The following is a 17,921-nucleotide window of genomic DNA, read 5'->3' as shown; positions in this document are numbered from 1 at the left end:
TTACTGTCAATTTCTATCAAATATATTAATTTAACAATGATCCATTCATCTGCCAGGAAATCCAATTCATTTTATCAATTCATCCATACACGTCATCTCATGGATAGCCAAAGTTCGATACTTCAATGGAAACTTAACCGAGTGTACACCTGTTAGGTTTGAAAGTGTAAAACAGCTTTCATTTGAAAAGCAAAAGAACGATTATCATAACAAAAATTCCTAATGTAGTTTGGGCTGCTTGAGAGCCAGTGTAAGGTAATAAGATTACATGGAAAGATGGAGATGTATTCGAAAAATCGAGCTTTTACTTGAGCACACGCAAGGCTAAAGGCTTGTTCTGAATGTGTCCATCAGCCTATTAACGCCATTATACCCTGCCAGATAATTATCGTTACCATTGAGTCCTGAGTATGTAAAACATGCAAGATTGTCAGAGAAGCAAACCTGCTTCACAAAATCGGCCGCATGCTGCAAGAAACTGACTGGTTTTAAAGATGTTTCATATTTCCATCTATCCCTCAGGCGCATGTACACGTATCTTGCAAGCGTTTTGCAGGTTAACTTGTTTGTGAGGAGGTAAAAAAAAATTAAAATCAGCTTTCTGGCTTTGAACTTTTGCAATAGACTTACACGTGACCCGTGCCTATCGTTGAAACCATCAGCATGGTGCTCATCAGGCAAGGGATTTGGTATTGGCAACATGTTCGAGTATTTCCTTGAAAAGGCTCTGACCTCTTTCAACACAAAGATTTGCTCGTAAGACTGAACAGGTCATTGGCTTCAGTAGGTAAGTCACCTGAAGACAAATTGCACTTAGGCAGAGATCTACAGCTACCAGTCACGACGTTAGTATAAACTTTAAACTCTCATATTAATTACTTCCACCACGTTAGCATAACAGAGACTTTCCCTGGCATTGCAGCCATGGTACATTAAACTTTAGGCTAAGACTAGTCTCAGGTCCGCTCCGGCTGTTTTTTTTTACGTTTTTTACTTCTTTTTTTTTTTATTCTTACCTCAGATAGGCACGAGCCTACGTGTTCACCCAATACTAGGCGCTGTTCGCTACATCGTGAAGGGATTAGCACGAGCCGAATATAGCTGCACATAAGCATGAGCATACGTATTCAATATCAAGCGCTGTTCGCTACATCGTGAAGAAATTAGCACGAGCCGAATATAGCTGCACATCACAAGGTGAATGATGATTCTGCAGTAATCCGTGGAATGTATAATCGTATGGAAAATGGAGCTCCTTTTGTATCAGAGTGTAGTACTACGTTAAAGCCGACATGGGGAAATGTGTATCGTTGCTTGCTTTTTTTTTCGAAACCACAATCAGATATAAGCAAAGTACGGCGAGTATAACTGATCCTGACTGATTAAGTATATTTTCAAGTTTAAATCAACATAAGAGCAAGTCCATAAAAACGTAGGAACTATGGCTAAATCTGTAGACATATCTAAAAAGGTAACGTTTAAATTTGGTGGAAAGTTAATGTTTTATTTCACATACGCAAACCCACAAGAGCAGGAAGCCGCGGCCCTCCTGAATATTGAGAGAGACTTGTTACAATTAAATAGGTATCATAAAAATCACGGCATAACGTACAAATGCAGGTTACATTTAAAAACATCGGCAAGTATACAGCCGGAAGGCCGGAAAGAAACCTAATACAGAAGAAGCCAGTTAATTGCACACCGGATCAACGCACACTTCTGTTAACTGCACTGAGTCTCAAAATCCTAAACCAGTGCGGTCCAGCTAGATAACTTCGCATAATTGCACCAAATTCACTGACAAATAGGCCGTGCAATTACGCGGCTTCTACTGTAGTATTAACATTGCTAAGCAATGGGAGTGGTGGGTTCAAAACGGATAGACGGACTGCCGAACTGAGACACCTCACGGCCGTGCTTTGGGCGGAAGTGGCCGGGAGCACAATCAACACGTGCTGGCCAGCATTGGACACAGGTGTGGGGGCGGGGCAAGTGACGCATAGCAATTACTGTAAATGCAGAAATGTTCGCGGTGGATTAATGTTCGCGGTTTCCTCGGTGACCATTTACCGCGAACTTAAAACCACCGCGAACATTTTTCTACTATGGTATTAGACTGCAGTCTATGGTGTTACCGCGAACTTAAATCCACCGGGAAAAGGGACACCGCGAAACTAAATCCCCGCGAACTTAAATGCATTTACAGTATCACAAATGGCCTGCAGAACATTATGCTATTATTATACAGTAACAGACATTAAACAAAAATATTTAAAAGTAGATTCCCGACCTAAACAGTTAACAAATGATATACAAGTTAATGTATATAGCGACTTCCACGAACAACATTTCGACAGCAAAAATGTCTGGCTTTGTTTTAAGGCGACACAAGTTAACGATGGATTTAGCTGCAGTATATTTTCAGTTCTTCTGTTACATTTGCCCATATGCGACAGTATAAGCAATGGTATTTTACCCTTAGTCTTTGTAATTGTATCACTATTGTACCTAGCAAATATGGGCAAGAAAATGCAAACAAAGATCTTCATTAATTTTGACATTTGCCGGTATTTACTGGAGAACTCCCGTGACTTGAAACGTTTCCATTGGATTGACTCCGGACTCATTTATTGACACATACCATGGCAACGTTGTCGCATCCTTAGTACTGGGGTATATCAAGTGTCATATAAAACCTGATGTATTACATTTACAGCATTTTCAAGTTTGATCTAGGAAAGGTCCCTGGCTTTCACTATAGAGGCATCGGTGAGTGGAGTCGTGAGTGCGTGAGGGGTGTAATAGGTCCAGATCCCAAAGGTTAATCCTTTGACATGCCGTTAATGGCCCCCCTGGCTCTGCACGGGTTTTCTCACTCCATCCAGCTGTAAAAAATGGGTACCTGCTTTTGTTTGGGACGTAAAAACAGTGCAATGAAAGAATTGGACTCCAAGGAGAAAACTGGGGTCCATGTTGCAATAGAGGTCCAAGACGAAGGATAGTGGATTCTATCCGAAACGTCTGACCGTTTCAAAACCATATCCAGTTGCTTGAGTAACCACTTTTTGGCATATCTTATTACCTGGATGTCTAACCTACATCGACGTTACTAGCTTAAACCCTATTAAGAACGGGCGTTTTTGGCAATCTTGGACGGGGTTAAGGGACGCTACACATTAAACATTTTACAAGCGTTTCGACATGCGAGTGCATATCAATCTGATCTCTCAGAAAATGCCACACGTAGGCGACTTCCTTTAGTTAGCACTTAACGGCAATTTACTCCATGCACGTGTGGCACGGTGTGCGGCGCCCTTCGTTGTCAGCACCAGACAATTGGGCGTTAAGCAAGTTGCAACTCAGACTGCAAATCGGAACGACATTCGTGATTACACAATTGTTGATGCTGCCGAGAGTCACTCAGCCTCTTCAGACCTCTTCACACAGTTCGAAGCGTTCGTTACCACCGTTACAAGAGTTATTCTTACTTCATAATCGTGCTTGTCCGGGAGTCCTGAAATTATTTCCATTTCGGATGACGTACTGGAAAGTCTGTTGTTGCGATGAACTTTTTAATGTTAAAGTTTCCACTATACGAGTTTAAACAGATTCGACCTCATAGGTTTATGCTTAGAGTGAACTTCTAGAAAGGAGTTGTACCGATGAATGTACTCTTATTAGATGAGCGTCCAAGTTTGTGGGGCCGCGTAGCACAGTGGCAGTGTATTTGGCCCGTGATCGAGAGGTCGCCGGTTCGAATCCGCCTGCCGTGTTGCCGGTCTTGTGCCCTTGGGAAAGGCACTTTACACGACTTTCCTCACTTTACTCAAGTGAAAAATGAGTCGTCCCTCGGATAGGACGTTAAATGGAGGTCCCGTGTGTGGGGAGAGCCATACCCTATGCACGTTAAAGAACCCGCCACATGTGCGAACATCCACCCGAGCGGATCAAACCATTCCGGCCAACATAGGGGTAGGGAATCTCCCGAGCAGCCCTCGTAACCCCTGCTTCGCCTATTGGGTCAGATAGTCCTCACTCATAGTGAGCAATTGGGCTGGTCTCAATCATGATGTTTCTGACCTAGGGCGAAGAGTTGCTGTTACAGTTCCAATCATGTAACCCGTAACATTGAGTGGCCTTCAGGCCTTGTTACGTGGTGACCATTAAGTAAAAAAAATTAAAAAAATAAAAAAATAAAAATGATGCCAACAAACTCCCAGAGTCTGTCCGAACATCTATGACTGGGATGATGTTGTCACCAACATGAGAAAAGACCTGCAGTGGAATCCAGCGAAGACATAAGAATATTGTCCAGACTACATGCTTGATTTACGCAATGATTAATAAACTGTTAGAGGTACAAACTACTACGTATCTATTACTAGCTGAGACAATGCAAGAGCAAGAAATTTCGATGTCAAATGCCAAACAAAGTTATCAACCAAATTTGATGCGTTCAAATGTCCGTACTTTCCTAAAAAATATCGTGGAGTGAAATCAGGAGCCTTCAACACAATATACAGATCTTTCTTGTATACCTTTAAACGGTATTTGCCGTCAGATGTGAAAAGGTTAGGTGTTACATGTTATTCAGTGTAATGGAATGTAACCAACTGCTGCCGTGGTTATACCGGCTATATTTAAAATGTAATCTATGGCGTTTCTTGTTATCAATTTTTAATGAGGCATAAACTTAGAAGGACGACACAAAGACGCTTTAAACTATGATATATTTCCCATGGAAGTGCAGTCATGGCGCTTTGAATTGGGTCAAAGCGGTTAACAAACTTAGAATTCTATATTATACCTGAGTGCATGATTTCAAACCGCATCACGCGTCCACGAATCCATTACTATAACTTTACTGGAAGTGTCCGGCTGCGTGACTAGTTATCATAAAGGCGATGTTAACCCATTGCGCATATCAAATCAAAACGAGCGTGAAGTCAGCAGACGAATTATTTTTTGCAAAGTCTTTATTCTATTGTAAAACGTGGCATGTATAGTGATTTTACAAAATTTATGTAATCAGCGCTCGTTTAATCTACAGCACATATTTCATTTGGCTGATAAATTAAGATTTAAGATGTTCAATTGCATGCTAACCTAAACATGACGTCTTGAAACGTTTTCTTTACTAAAACCAATCTACATTATTTAACCCTCAAACACCCGAGTGGGGTCCATTTGGACCCCAGGCGTACAATTTGAAGTGCCATTTAAACATTTTTGATCTGAAGAAAAAATCTTGTGACTTTGTCAGTCAATATGTTTTATACCTCCTCCTAAGTTTTCGCAAAGATTGGTACAATAATGTGGAAATTATAAAGAAAGTTTGTGTTCAGTCCCTCTGGGGTCCAAACTGTGTGTTGTGTTACGCCGAAGGGCGGTTATACCGGCTATATAGATACAGATACAGATACCAAACGGACCCCAGCAAAAATGTGCAGTTTTTAAAACAAACTCCTTAATCACTTACAATATGATTACCAAACTTTCAGACAATAATAAGAATGTAAACTTAAATCATCACAAAAATTTCTGTGTCATCAACATGTAATGTGGCGACATTATGACGTCATTTGCCTAATCAGGGCGGCCATCTTGGATTTTGACCAATGACGTCATGAAATTAGCATAAATTATAAATTTTAAGTCATGAAAATTACATTGAATTTCATAGAATTTAATTGATGTTAGAAAACAGGTGTAGTTTACTAAGAAACCCTTGTTTAAATTGAAATTGTCAAATTTTGGCAAAAATATGCCTGTTATGGTTGCCATGGCAACCCCCAAAAATGATAAACTTACTTTATTGACCAAAAACTTTTGCAAACAATATTTAGTGATAAATTACCAAGTTTCGTAGCTTTAGCTCTAGCCGTTCATGAGTCATAAATGTTGCTGAGGGCCTCAAAATTCCCCTATCTGGTCGGGATAGGTTTAGTGCAAAACGTGGTCCTTCTGAAGTTTTGCATAAATTATGATAATGAGTTGGAATTAGCAACACCCTAACATTTCAAAATCTTCCTCTTACATTGACGAAGCAATGTATATACAATGATCGCCGATAAGAAATGGTACTGAGATTTTATGAACAAAACATTGTGGGGTCCGTTTGGACCCCACGCGGTCATTTTAGTCGCAAAAAAAAGGTCGGGTGCTTGAGGGTTAAAGGGTTAGCTGGCACCAAATGTTTTTAACGTACACCAAGCATATGCAAAGGGATAAAAAAAAAAAACTATTGCATTGACTGCGGTGCAGCTGGTGGCGGTGCACAGGGCTTTGCTCTTTGTCACCCACATACACGATGCCGGCGGAAAGTCAAAAGTAAAGTTAAACTTGTTGGCAAATTTCTTCCAGCAGTATTCATCGTTATTCACCTTTAGCATACTTTAGGCAAGCTCGGTACGATGGATGGCCTAGTAACCCGAATCCGTCCTATTTATGGAGAGACGCGTGGGTTTGTTCACGCTACGAGGGGCTTTTAATGACGCCTGCATTGATGTAATAACCTTTCCTTTGCCACAGCCTTTGGAAACATTCTTATGTGGGTGGAAAGCAGAACATGAAAGGGATTTTAGCGCTTCAAACGAGGAGGTGTTTAGAGCTACGAATAATCAAAGACCCACTTCATACGGTCACAACGACAACCTGAGCAAGTACAGACACCACAGGACAATAACGAAGTTTACAGTAATGTGAACAGAAGCTTTCGTAGCTTCATTGTGCCAGAAGGTTGCTCGAATCTGTCCTTTTTCATTATTGAAACCATATGTGGCTCCTGTGTGGTACTTGCATTAGCAGCTTAAGTACTTAACTTTTCATGGTTATTTTTCCTTTCAAGCACTATCCACCAAAGTGCTCTCAAGTACACTTACGTATCGATGGCAATTAACTACTGGTTAAAATGTCGGACCCATGTAAAAGAACCATACAGAACACTCTTATCCGCGCCTTTACTTCAATTAGTCCTTACAGTAACCGGGCTATCCTGACACCAAGGAAAATGCGTGGCGGATTAAGTAATTGTCCGAAGAAAACGGAGCTATCTTTCACTATATGCTTTGTGAAGCTTGTTTTCGGGCAGCTAGATCGAGTAGTGCTTACATCCCTTCATCTTAGACTGTCTGCCTTCCTGCGAAGAAAAGAAGATGGAGATTCGAGAAGTTAATCGGCTTGATATCTTCCTGCTAACCGCCGGAAGAATCACGTTCATGGCGTTACTAAGTCCTGTTTATGGCCCCTTATCTGCACGGCTTAGCACACCAGTAGCATAAATTCAGGCGCGTGAGTTTACCACATGTATGATAGCTGAACACACTTGATGCGTCCAAAATTGATTCACCCTACATCGTTTCGATGGAAAGATTGGCGATGAATTTGTTGCAAGAATATTATCAAGCGTCGTTAAAAAACTTATGGTGAACTCTTCGTTATATGCAGCACCATACAATGCTGTATGGGAATTAAGTAAAAAGTGGGCGTCGTTTAATCTCCAGGCAGATCTACCGGTGTGAGAAGTGGTTTAGTTGGCCAAGGAGTTTTCAGGGCCACCAGGGATCTGCCGTTCATCGGGGATTAGGCGTCATTATGCAGACATAAATTATCTTACTGAAAAAAAAAAACTGCACAGAAACTACCCTAGCCAGAGATGATCTAAATGAAGCATTTTGGAAGACCATATGTACTTTGCTAATGCTTTACCTGCATAACAGAATAGTTTATGATAATGGAAACTTTTGTTGTTTTATTCAAGGGTGAAGCCCAGAAAAGTACAGCCTTGATAACCAACTTGCTAGTAGTATCACCCTAGATCGTTCATTCAATGCCTCAAGAAGTAATCTCTAAGATCCTACGGTAGCATAAATTAGTATCGAAAGCTAGCAGAGGAGTGAAGCCGGCCTAAGAGTGTGTTTGCGACTGGTCCCTTTGGCTGGCTATACTCCTTGGCCAGCTTTGGTGCTATCTTTGATGGCATCGTTGGGTCTGGTTGGAGACTATCAAGAAGTCAAAGCAGTTGATGTGACCATAAAACGAATTTGCTATCTCCCGCAGCTCACTCAAAGTCTACAATCAAAACGCATCTCTTCTGTATGCATTTAATGAAAGTGACTACGTGACATTTCATCATTACCCGGACGATAAGAAACTCTCCATTCTAGCCATCTGGAAACCCAATCCAATCTTACTGAATGCTAATGTATTTTAGTGAAGCTGGCGACAGCATTTGTACGTGCCGACTGCTGCATCTCCACCAGGCCTCGGGATGACGCACTCGGCACTGTTCTCATCGGAACTCCAGCCGGCTGCTTGCGTCATTCAGATTCCTTCTGTGCATTTTATTATCAATATACATCGACGCTAGGTATCAAACAGACGGTTAATGAACAGTAGGATAGACACAGGCCTGTGCAGTTTTCATGATTGGATTGACAAAGCGTTTTCAGCTGGAGCTCCACCACACAAGTAATGAAAGAAAATAGAGATGGTTATTTGAGCATAAAAGAACGCTGTTATATATCCGATGCGAGATGGTCATCGAAGAATCTATCCAATTTCAAATCATCGTCTTCGCCCTACCTGTTGTATGAACCCATGAAGTCTTCCTCCAGCCCCTCTCTGGATCAGAGCTCTTAATTATAAGTTTTCATAATTGGTTAAAAGGGCTTTTTCTTTCGATCCCTGTAGGTGATGCGATAGAATTAAGAAGATGTTTCGACATAGAAGAACCTCTGTTACATATTGGCTGCCTAATTGGTCATTGAATAGGCTATCTGATTTCCCCTGGCTATCTTGCCGTGCTTGTTGAATGGATGTCCATGACTGTCTTACTCTGGTTTCCATCATTGGTTAAACAGAGAATTTCATCTGCATTTTTAATTAATACCATCAACACCAATATTGTATTTTAACATTAAAAAACTGTCACCATTAATGATACTGAATTGATCACTTTTAATCATCATCATTTTATTATCGTGCTTGTTGTGTGCATGCCCATGGCTATCTTAAGCTTCCTCGCTTTTCTACCAAATCTTCAAATACGCCCAGTTAAAGGCGCCCAGAGCAGTTTTTAGTGCATTAAAATTGAGGATATTCTGGATGAGACAATCGGTACGGTATTGACATTTACTTCACCATTCTAGCACATTTGTGTCATCATTTCGTACTTTCAGCGTTTAAAAGGACGCACAAACATGCCCCAAACGGACCCCTTTGATTTATTATATCCTACAATAAATCAGCACAGGATCGAGCCACTAACGGTTTCCCGTCGGTACTTTTAGGAGATTTTCGAACGCATGAGGTCATCGAGCGAATTGAATCTGATTCGCCCGTTCGCAAATCGAAACTTTATTCGAACAAGTGACGACATCTCCGGAAGCGTTCGGGATTCATTTGTCATGTTCGCGTGCGTTCCGAAAATTTGAAATAATGGCACGTGCAGCGCTCAGATTTTCAATAAGTTCTCACCACCCAACGACGTCTCATCTTTGCTCAATAAATGTCGATATGCAATGAGATAGTGTTATTTAACCTTACTGTGTGTAAAAACGTCTTGAAAATCAAATTTCAAAAGACTCAAAAACTGCTCTGGGCGCCTTTAATAAAATACGCCAAACGTAGTTGCTCGAGCAACTGTATATGATGTTGGAAATGGTCGGACGTTTCAGACAGCCGTCTGGTGTCTTTAGTCTGACGACAGTGTCGCTGACAAAAGAGACCAGATGGCTGTCTGAAACGTACATCATGGATTCTCGGAAAGTGAAATAATGGTTGTTGTGTATGGTATAATTTTTTTTATGACAATAAAACTACCATCATTGTGAATGTACTTGCAGCTCGACTGAAGATCTGCCCAAGTCTTTGGAGGATAGGGAAGGATGGAGGAAGAGGGTCATGTCCAACCGTGCAACTAGCACGCCCAGATGATGATGATGATTGTACCAAGATATGCAAGGTCAACGTTTCCTGTGTAATAGATTAATAATTCTAGTGTTTTTGTTTGTATGTGTGTCGGCAATTATTCATGCAGAGTTGGAACTATGATATCGTTGTGAACGCTGAACATATTTCTAAAACCTGTTAACTTTCCAAATAATGCTGTTCAAAAGCCTAATTCATTTCTACGTCCTGATCAAAGGATATGCAGATTTTAAACTTGCAATAGGTAATATCAAACAAATTAAAGCTCAAAAGCATCCGTATGGCTTAAGTTGTAACGTTTCGCAACGCAACAAACGACCAACAAAAATGACGATATGATGTCAGTGAGATTATTATGTGATTTTAATTATCCTTCAAAGAGGAACATTTTGAAAACTCCATTGTATGAATAAAGTCTATGATCTTTTATAAGTTTTAAGTCTTTTGGCTACTCATTATTGTGTCATAAGTCAAATAACACTCGTGCCATAATAAAAGTATTTCCTGTGTTGATATCCAAGTTGATATTATATGAATAACTTTTGCTACGCAAACTTGTCAAGTTGAACATTTTCTTATTAAATTCTATCAGCTGCAATCTTCTCATCCACGTATGTTCTAAAAAGTACCGATTACAGGAACTTCATGTATTTGTATTTTTTTTACCAGCGCTTTGCAATCAATTCTCTTTTACTACGTCTGTGTGCAGTGGCGTAAGTCGTGGTGTTTGCCTTGATGTACGTGTACATGGTTGGCAGCAGAATAGAAGGTTGGCTGTATCATGACAAGCATCGCACCACTCTCTCCCATTCGCCGCTTTCTGTAAAACATCACAGACAACAAACATGATACAAATCTCAACCTCTCGAACAGCTACCAATTAATGAAAACCAGTCAGATACTTGTACTCAAGATTAAACAATGGAGTTTCCTTGATCTGAAGGCAAGCATGCCAGGACACGTGCAGATCATTCTGAAACTATACTTTTGAGCACTTTAATGTACATCTTTAATCGCCCAACACTTAAGGTAAATGTCATGCTTAGGCACTTGCTGGCTGACATTATCAGCCTGATGCTGAAATATTAACCCCAAAGGTTAGTGGTGTCATACCTTTCAAGTCTAGGAAAAACAGGAAATCTTCAAAGAAGGTCCGACTGACGTAAGCGGTGCTGGGGGCCGGGAGCCCGTCCATGTTCTGGGAAACTGCTGTGAAAAGATCTGATTTATACTTCTATTCAATTTTTATTTACATTCCACACCCTAAACTTGGCCAATAAACACGTTAATAACAAGCGCATACATTAAACTAAAGCAACATTGAAATATAACATGTCCAAGCAACTGGAAACTGTGTCCTTCTCATGGTCTTCACTTCAACAGATCCAGGTGTCAAATTTCAAAGATAACGTTCGGCCTGTTCCAAAGCTGCGGTCATTGACCTCTGGGCGCCGAATTTTCGAACATGGTTCTCAATTTTCGACTTTAAGGCCTTTTCAAAAAACTGAACGTACAGTTTCAAAACGTTCCGAAATAACTCTAGTTTTGTTTTCTTTCGGAATGTAGTATTAGTGTAGTATACTTTTATTATACTTTATCTTAATCATATTAGAAACGTACTGTGCCTAAATATAAATCATTGATATGCATGAGGATCTTTTTTTTAAGCACAAATCTGAACAGAAGTCATTATGCATTCGTACTCCCTGAATCCCTGTGTCTCGTCCCAGGATCTTCTTCCTATGAACAGAAACAGTGTGATGGCACCAACGTGCTTTGATGTGCTGTAAGCTAGCAATATATCGCCTAGAGCGTTGTGAAAACATATTCATTGTACATCTTTTTTCTTTGAGAAATATTCGAATATTCTTTCAAAGTGAGGACAAAAGATGTTCACGGACCCTCGTCATTCGAGTTTTCTTTTTTTTTTTGCGATCCAATCGTTTTACATTCATGCATGACTATTTATCAAGCACCAGTACGTTTTTGAAGCACGGTTTATAATATTGTATTTTCACTTCTTTTCTGAGTTCGCATCGCCGTGTAATATTTAACTAAACACTTAAAAGAAAACTACAGACTGAGTCGATTGATTTTGATTCTCTTTCCTGCCTTTTTGTTGGCTCACTTGTACTTTGTGCGGCTTTTCATTAAACCATTTCGGTGGTGGAAAGCCTTTATTAAACGGTCCGACTTCCGGTGATTTCGTTTGCGCAAATGGAGCATTACCGCAGGACCCCAAGGCGCGCGTGATAATGCGAATGGTCTTTTATCAAACCCGCCCCTGAGCCGCACGACTTAAGCAAAACTGTGCTTTGAACGTCGTGGGGAATCTAAAAAGGTCCCCGGAGTTAGCGCAGATTCCACATGTAATATGCCGGGTTTAGGAGAAAGACACCGTGTTATATGCATGTAAAGAAACATCCGGACGTCGTGAAAGGAATCTTAAAGGTTTCTCATTGAACTGTATGTACGTAGCACGTGCACGGCGTCGGCATCGCTGCTTTCTAAATTGATTTCGTGCATCACCTTTAATTGTAAAAATATATGCGAAACGTTTGACTAAAAAAGCACAAAGCTTTAAAGTTCCCCCTCCTTATGTAGTTTTACCAATGGTGGAATCCCGGTGTCACCTTTCTAAGGGTGAACTGAACTGAACTTAAACTGAACTGAAATTCGTTGACCGCTGTCAAATCGCTAAATTGCAGAAACGCCACCAAGTTGCCGCAGTTACTATTAAATTCTTTTGCACCTTTCGGTTGCCCAAGCAATTTTAGTTAGGCCCAGTACAAAGGCAATAAAATCAAATACATCACAAATGAATTAAAAGAGGGAAACCGTCTAAGATATGAAACCACGTGATGAAACACAGGATTCCGTGTACATGAATAACAACAAATGAATGTGTGGCTAGAGTTATCCGTGCACAACGTGATACTTTGGAGATACACACGTGTGACACGTGCACTTTCGAGAATTTAGATATAGAAGCACTTACGTGGTAAATTTGCCTGAACATTAACATCTAGATACGCGGTATAACTGGTGCAGTGGTCAAGAAAGGCATATAATAGATGGCAGCGATAAATGGCGCATTTTGTCAGAACGAGTGTAAAATATTTTCTTGCATGAAGGGGGGTTGTATAATAAGTAAATGGTGGATTCCGATCGTGGGACCGCGTGGCGCAGTGGCAGCATATTCGGCTTGAGACCGAGAGGTGGCGAGTTCGAATCCCGCTGCCATTTCAGATGCCTGTCTGCGTTCTCATCTGTCAAATCGACAGGAGAACCCCCCCCCCCACAACAAAAATGTTTGATTCATGTATATATTCAAGTCCGTATCCGTCTATTGTTGAAAATTTAGCCACAGGCTCCGCAGGTCGCAGATAAAATAGTAGAAAATAGACAATATAGACAGATGACATACTAGAGGAGTTAGCTGTTCAAACTACACTCCTCGGACAGCCAACTCCTCTGGCATCTCATGCACCTTGAAATTCGTTCTCCAGTTTCTCCAGCGACATGTGCAGACTTGTAGAGGATAAGAATTCCATACGGACCTCATACGGACTTGAATACGGACCTCATACGGACTTGAATACATGCGCACTTGTGGTCTTGGCACTTAGCACACCAGTTATCTACGCACTACTCAGATGAGAGTAAAGTCACGGTTGCGTTTTCGATGGATATAGCCCGGAAAAGAGGTTCGGGATCCTACATTTGTCAATTTGGTGTTGTGGGTTCTTTGACGTGGACTTCACAAACACGAACCTCCATTTTCACGTAATTAACTGAACTGATTTTACATGAGTTAAGTAATGAACTCAGTTCCAGGTTCTATGGATTCAATGCAGTACATTTAAGATTCTGAATTTTATAATGCTGACCTAAAGGCAACCATTCCATCTCGTTTACATTGTCATGCTATTTTCTACCATAACACTCACAAGTAAAGACACAGAGTCTTCGGTAAAAAATGACTATTTTAACTTTTGTTGCATTCTATCAAATGTAATTTTCTTCAAAATCTGCAGTATACTTTGCAACTTTGACGATGAAAAGACAACTTATATGAATTCCAATACAAATCAATCTCTACAACTGGATTGTTTCCCTGCATATCTATCTAACCTTCATAATCGTGACAACATATGTAGTTCTCAACCCAAGCGGCAGGGGGCGTTGGTGCAAAGGGAAAAGTAAATAAAAATGTGACGAGACCTTGCGTGTTCCCACCTTGGTTGTACATCATGGCCTGTTTGCTCCACTGCCTCTTCACTTCAAGCGGCTAAAACATGGAGACATCAGTTTTAGTAAAATTCAAGCCTCTGGGTTTTAGGCTACATAGCGTAAGACGACGGCTGGTTTGATAAGTGTATATGCGCTGTTTTATATTCAATGAAAAGATAGTTCATAAGAGATGTTATTAACGTAGCCGATCATTTCCATAAAAGTTGTCATGTGTAACTAGGCCAGTTACAGTTTAAAGATTATTACTATTACAGCTGGGCTGAATAGTCTCTGAAGTGAGGAAAGTCCCAAGGGCATAAAATCGGTGACACATCAATGGGGTTCACCCTATAGAATCTCTGGGTTGAATATCCCTCCGCGCAACACGACCCCACAATGATGTCCTACTTTTACAAAAGTCGTGGTGTTTGACCGTTTCCAAAACCATATCCAGTTGCTTGAGTAACTACTTTTCGGTGTATCTTATTACCTGGGTGTCTAACCTACATCGACGTGTCGTGGTGTTTAACTGCTAGGTTTATAACACAGAACAAGCGTTGTTCAGAGATGCCTTGCCTTTCTAAGAATCATAGAACAAGCATCGCTTCGGGATGTCTTACCTGTCTAACGGTCGCCGCTGCTGACAGGTACGCGGGGAGATTGAGCAGAGCAGTGAAACACACCGCTAACAGTACCCTGATCAGAAATGGCGTCATCTAGGGCACAAAGATGTAGACAACATCGCTATATATAATCAACTAAGATATTTAACAGCAGATCGGAGTGACCTTGTTTCAGAAGACTACTAACTAGTTCTCTAACACAGAAAATCATCAGAAAATATCATGCATTGCCTATATACATCATAGATTAAGAAGAACATGTCGCAAGTCATACTTTACAATTTATTGAAATATGCTATAGTTATACATTACAAACGAAATTTGATTAATGATTTTAGTTAATACGAAAGTCGTATACTTCAAAATCAATATCATCAAAAAGCAAAATCCTTGGAAACTAACACGTTCTTAGAATACCTTTAAAAAGATATGCTAAAATAGCACTGTCAGATCGCCAAAGGAAAAACGGGGACTAGATGAGAGACATACACATACGCTACAAAGGAATGTTGACCAACTGGGCTTAGCCTGCAGCTGAAAGATGTAGAAGCCCAAAAACGCACCGAGAAGGCTTGCTCCCTGATGTATGACAAGACACTAGATGATCTAAGTTGTAAAACTCACAGACGTAAAACAAATATGCTTGAACATTACGTTATAACTCGTCTTACCTCCGTAATAATCGGTCTCTCCCTGCACGAACAACCTTCCTTCTTCAGATCTCTTTTTCTCCCGCCTGTAACGCCGCGTCCTCTGCACTCTTCAGAAAGTGTTCTCAGCCCCGACTACATATACACGTTCCCGACAGCAGTGGGTGCCGTCCCACAGGGCACACGGACTCCACTGGTAAGTACGGTTTTTCATCCCTCAACCTTTAATCCAATGAAGGCTGAGTCTTTTAGATTTTAAAATAAGCTGTTAGATTTTGAAATAAGCTTTTAGTTTAGTCGTAATGTGCCTCAAGGCAAATTGTGAGCGTGGGAGATATCCCCAAGGAACTTCCTCTACCACTTTACTTTCGCTCACGATCGTTTCATTTAAAACTCATTAGCATGTGCGCAAACTAAAACGTGATTGGAAAGAAGCATATTCAGACAAATAGGAACATGCTGTTACTTCACCATTTTAATATTTCTGATTCTTTTTAAGAAAATGAAACTACTTTCGCTACATGAAACAGTTTTTGCTTTTATTTACTTGAAAGTTTGATACTTTACTCATTTCGATACAATTAAGATGGACGTTGATATTTGGTAAGAAGTAGGAGCTGTATGTGCCCCCTTGGTGTTTGATGACGTAATTTCTCACGTCAACAAATCTGTCGTCAGAGTTAAGTGCAAAAAGCGATAAAAACCTTCGAGCTACTCAGACAAAATTAAAGAGTCAACTTTAAAAGACTGCTTTCAAACATGCATCGCCTAGATGGCCAGTCCGACACAGGACTTTTTGTTCCACGACCGGTCTATAATACTGACGCTAAAACAGAAGCTTATAATGTCAGAAATCACAACAGATGAATAATTTATCACAGTTTATGGCACGATAAGACAAAGAAGTGACGCAGTATCTTAAAATTATCAGAAGCGTATGACCACAAGAGTTTACAATAGTGCTCGCAGGATGTGTTGATTATAAATATTAAAAAACAACAACTTTGGGATAGTGAGGCAAAGAAGTGATGCTGTGTCTTTAAATTATCCGAAACTGTGACGTATGGCCACAGAACATGCACTCGCAGGAAAACTCCGGATCCAGTGCTCTGATTACAAATGTGAAAACCTTTGGGATAGTGACCGCATGTAAGACTTATCCTTATCTATATGCCCTCCTAAAGCGATATCCCATAATCGTTGTACTTAAACTGGTCACTTTACGGATCTTTATCGCCCATTTAGTGGCTTTAACGGGCCCGTGACCGGTGGGCTGGGGATTACATCGATAAGTGCCCAGCAGCAAGCGAATTTCTAATGATTTCAGCGCTTTAAAAAATTCTTATTGGGTCTTCAAATAAACAAAAGCATATATGCATGGACTCGAAAAACCACGCAACCGAATGATAATAATAGTGCAAATTAGATACACAGCCTTCTAAACGATTATGGATTGCACAAAACAAAGAGGTCATGATGATATAGTGATTACGTTCAAATTTTATCAGTAGATGTGCCGTATATTTTTCAATGCATCGCTTCTTTATACGTGAAAATGCGTCAAAGCAGCAATGATTGGAGACTGCAAAATTGCACAATTCTTGTTAATGCTGCAGTCACATTTGGAAAAAGGTATCTATAAACTTTTCAGGGCGTGCTATTTTGCACCGTTTTCTTTATGTCTGTCTACCACATATGACATAACTTCAGTACCGTGACGCCTTCTGGGACCGGGTTAAGTGCCGCTCAATCTTTTATCTTTCTAACCACGTGGTTAGCAAGAGAGAAGATTGGGCCAGCGGTTATTACTATGGAGGACGGCACCCAGGCTAGTTTGGAGTTTGAGCTACCTGAGTTGCTATCTAGTCTCATTAAGAATCCGTTATCAGCAGAACGCCTCTGTCTTCACGAACAACGATCTTTTCCCAGACCGCCTCTGCTAATTATAAGTAAGTCAACAGACTGTAACGTAATGTTTGTAGAATTAAATACTGTAAAACTAAACTCCAAGCAGGTCCCACAATGGCATAAGATAGTACCAACTAGCCAAGGAGTGTGGTTATCCAAAGGCTGACCATTTTCCCTGTAGGAAAACACACTACTAAGGCTTAGGTCACATTTCCAAACCGGGGCCCGGCCGGGCAGCTTTCCGGAGGGAAAAGAATGATATAAAAGATACCAAACTACAGAAAATGTCAACATAAGATTCATGATTCATAATTTGTGTATATTTCTAGGTATACATTTTGATTTTTGGTTTTTTCAAACACCCCGGCCGGGCCCCGGTTTGGAAATGTGACCTAAGCCTACGCCAGCTTCACTAATCTGACAGCTTTTGATATTATCTTATGCTACCGTAGGATCTGCTTGTAGATTAATATAAAACACGGTAATATGGCTTTTGTTGTTTACTTTGGGTGTTTTCGTCCATGTGACAAAGTTTCGGCAGTGGAGGGTTTCACCTACTGGTCGTCTCTTGTTGGCA

General features: G+C 40.6%; 1 long non-coding RNA gene across 1 annotated transcript; it reads right to left on the bottom strand.

Moving 5' to 3' along the window:
- Positions 1–11,631: 11,631 nt before the first annotated feature.
- On the bottom strand, positions 11,632–15,595 carry LOC118413877. The gene is made up of 4 exons (XR_004830889.1): positions 15,458–15,595; positions 14,784–14,879; positions 14,155–14,221; positions 11,632–11,670 (listed from the first exon to the last, which is right to left on the bottom strand). It is a non-coding gene; the product is annotated as an uncharacterized LOC118413877 (long non-coding RNA).
- Between the last annotated feature and the right edge of the window lie 2,326 nt (positions 15,596–17,921).

The sequence above is a fragment of the Branchiostoma floridae genome, chromosome 4 (assembly GCF_000003815.2).
Source record: "Branchiostoma floridae strain S238N-H82 chromosome 4, Bfl_VNyyK, whole genome shotgun sequence".
NCBI classification, from domain to species: Eukaryota; Metazoa; Chordata; class Leptocardii; order Amphioxiformes; family Branchiostomatidae; genus Branchiostoma; species Branchiostoma floridae.
The sequence above is the reverse complement of the archived record's forward strand: the minus strand, read 5'-3'. Positions and strand labels throughout refer to the sequence as shown.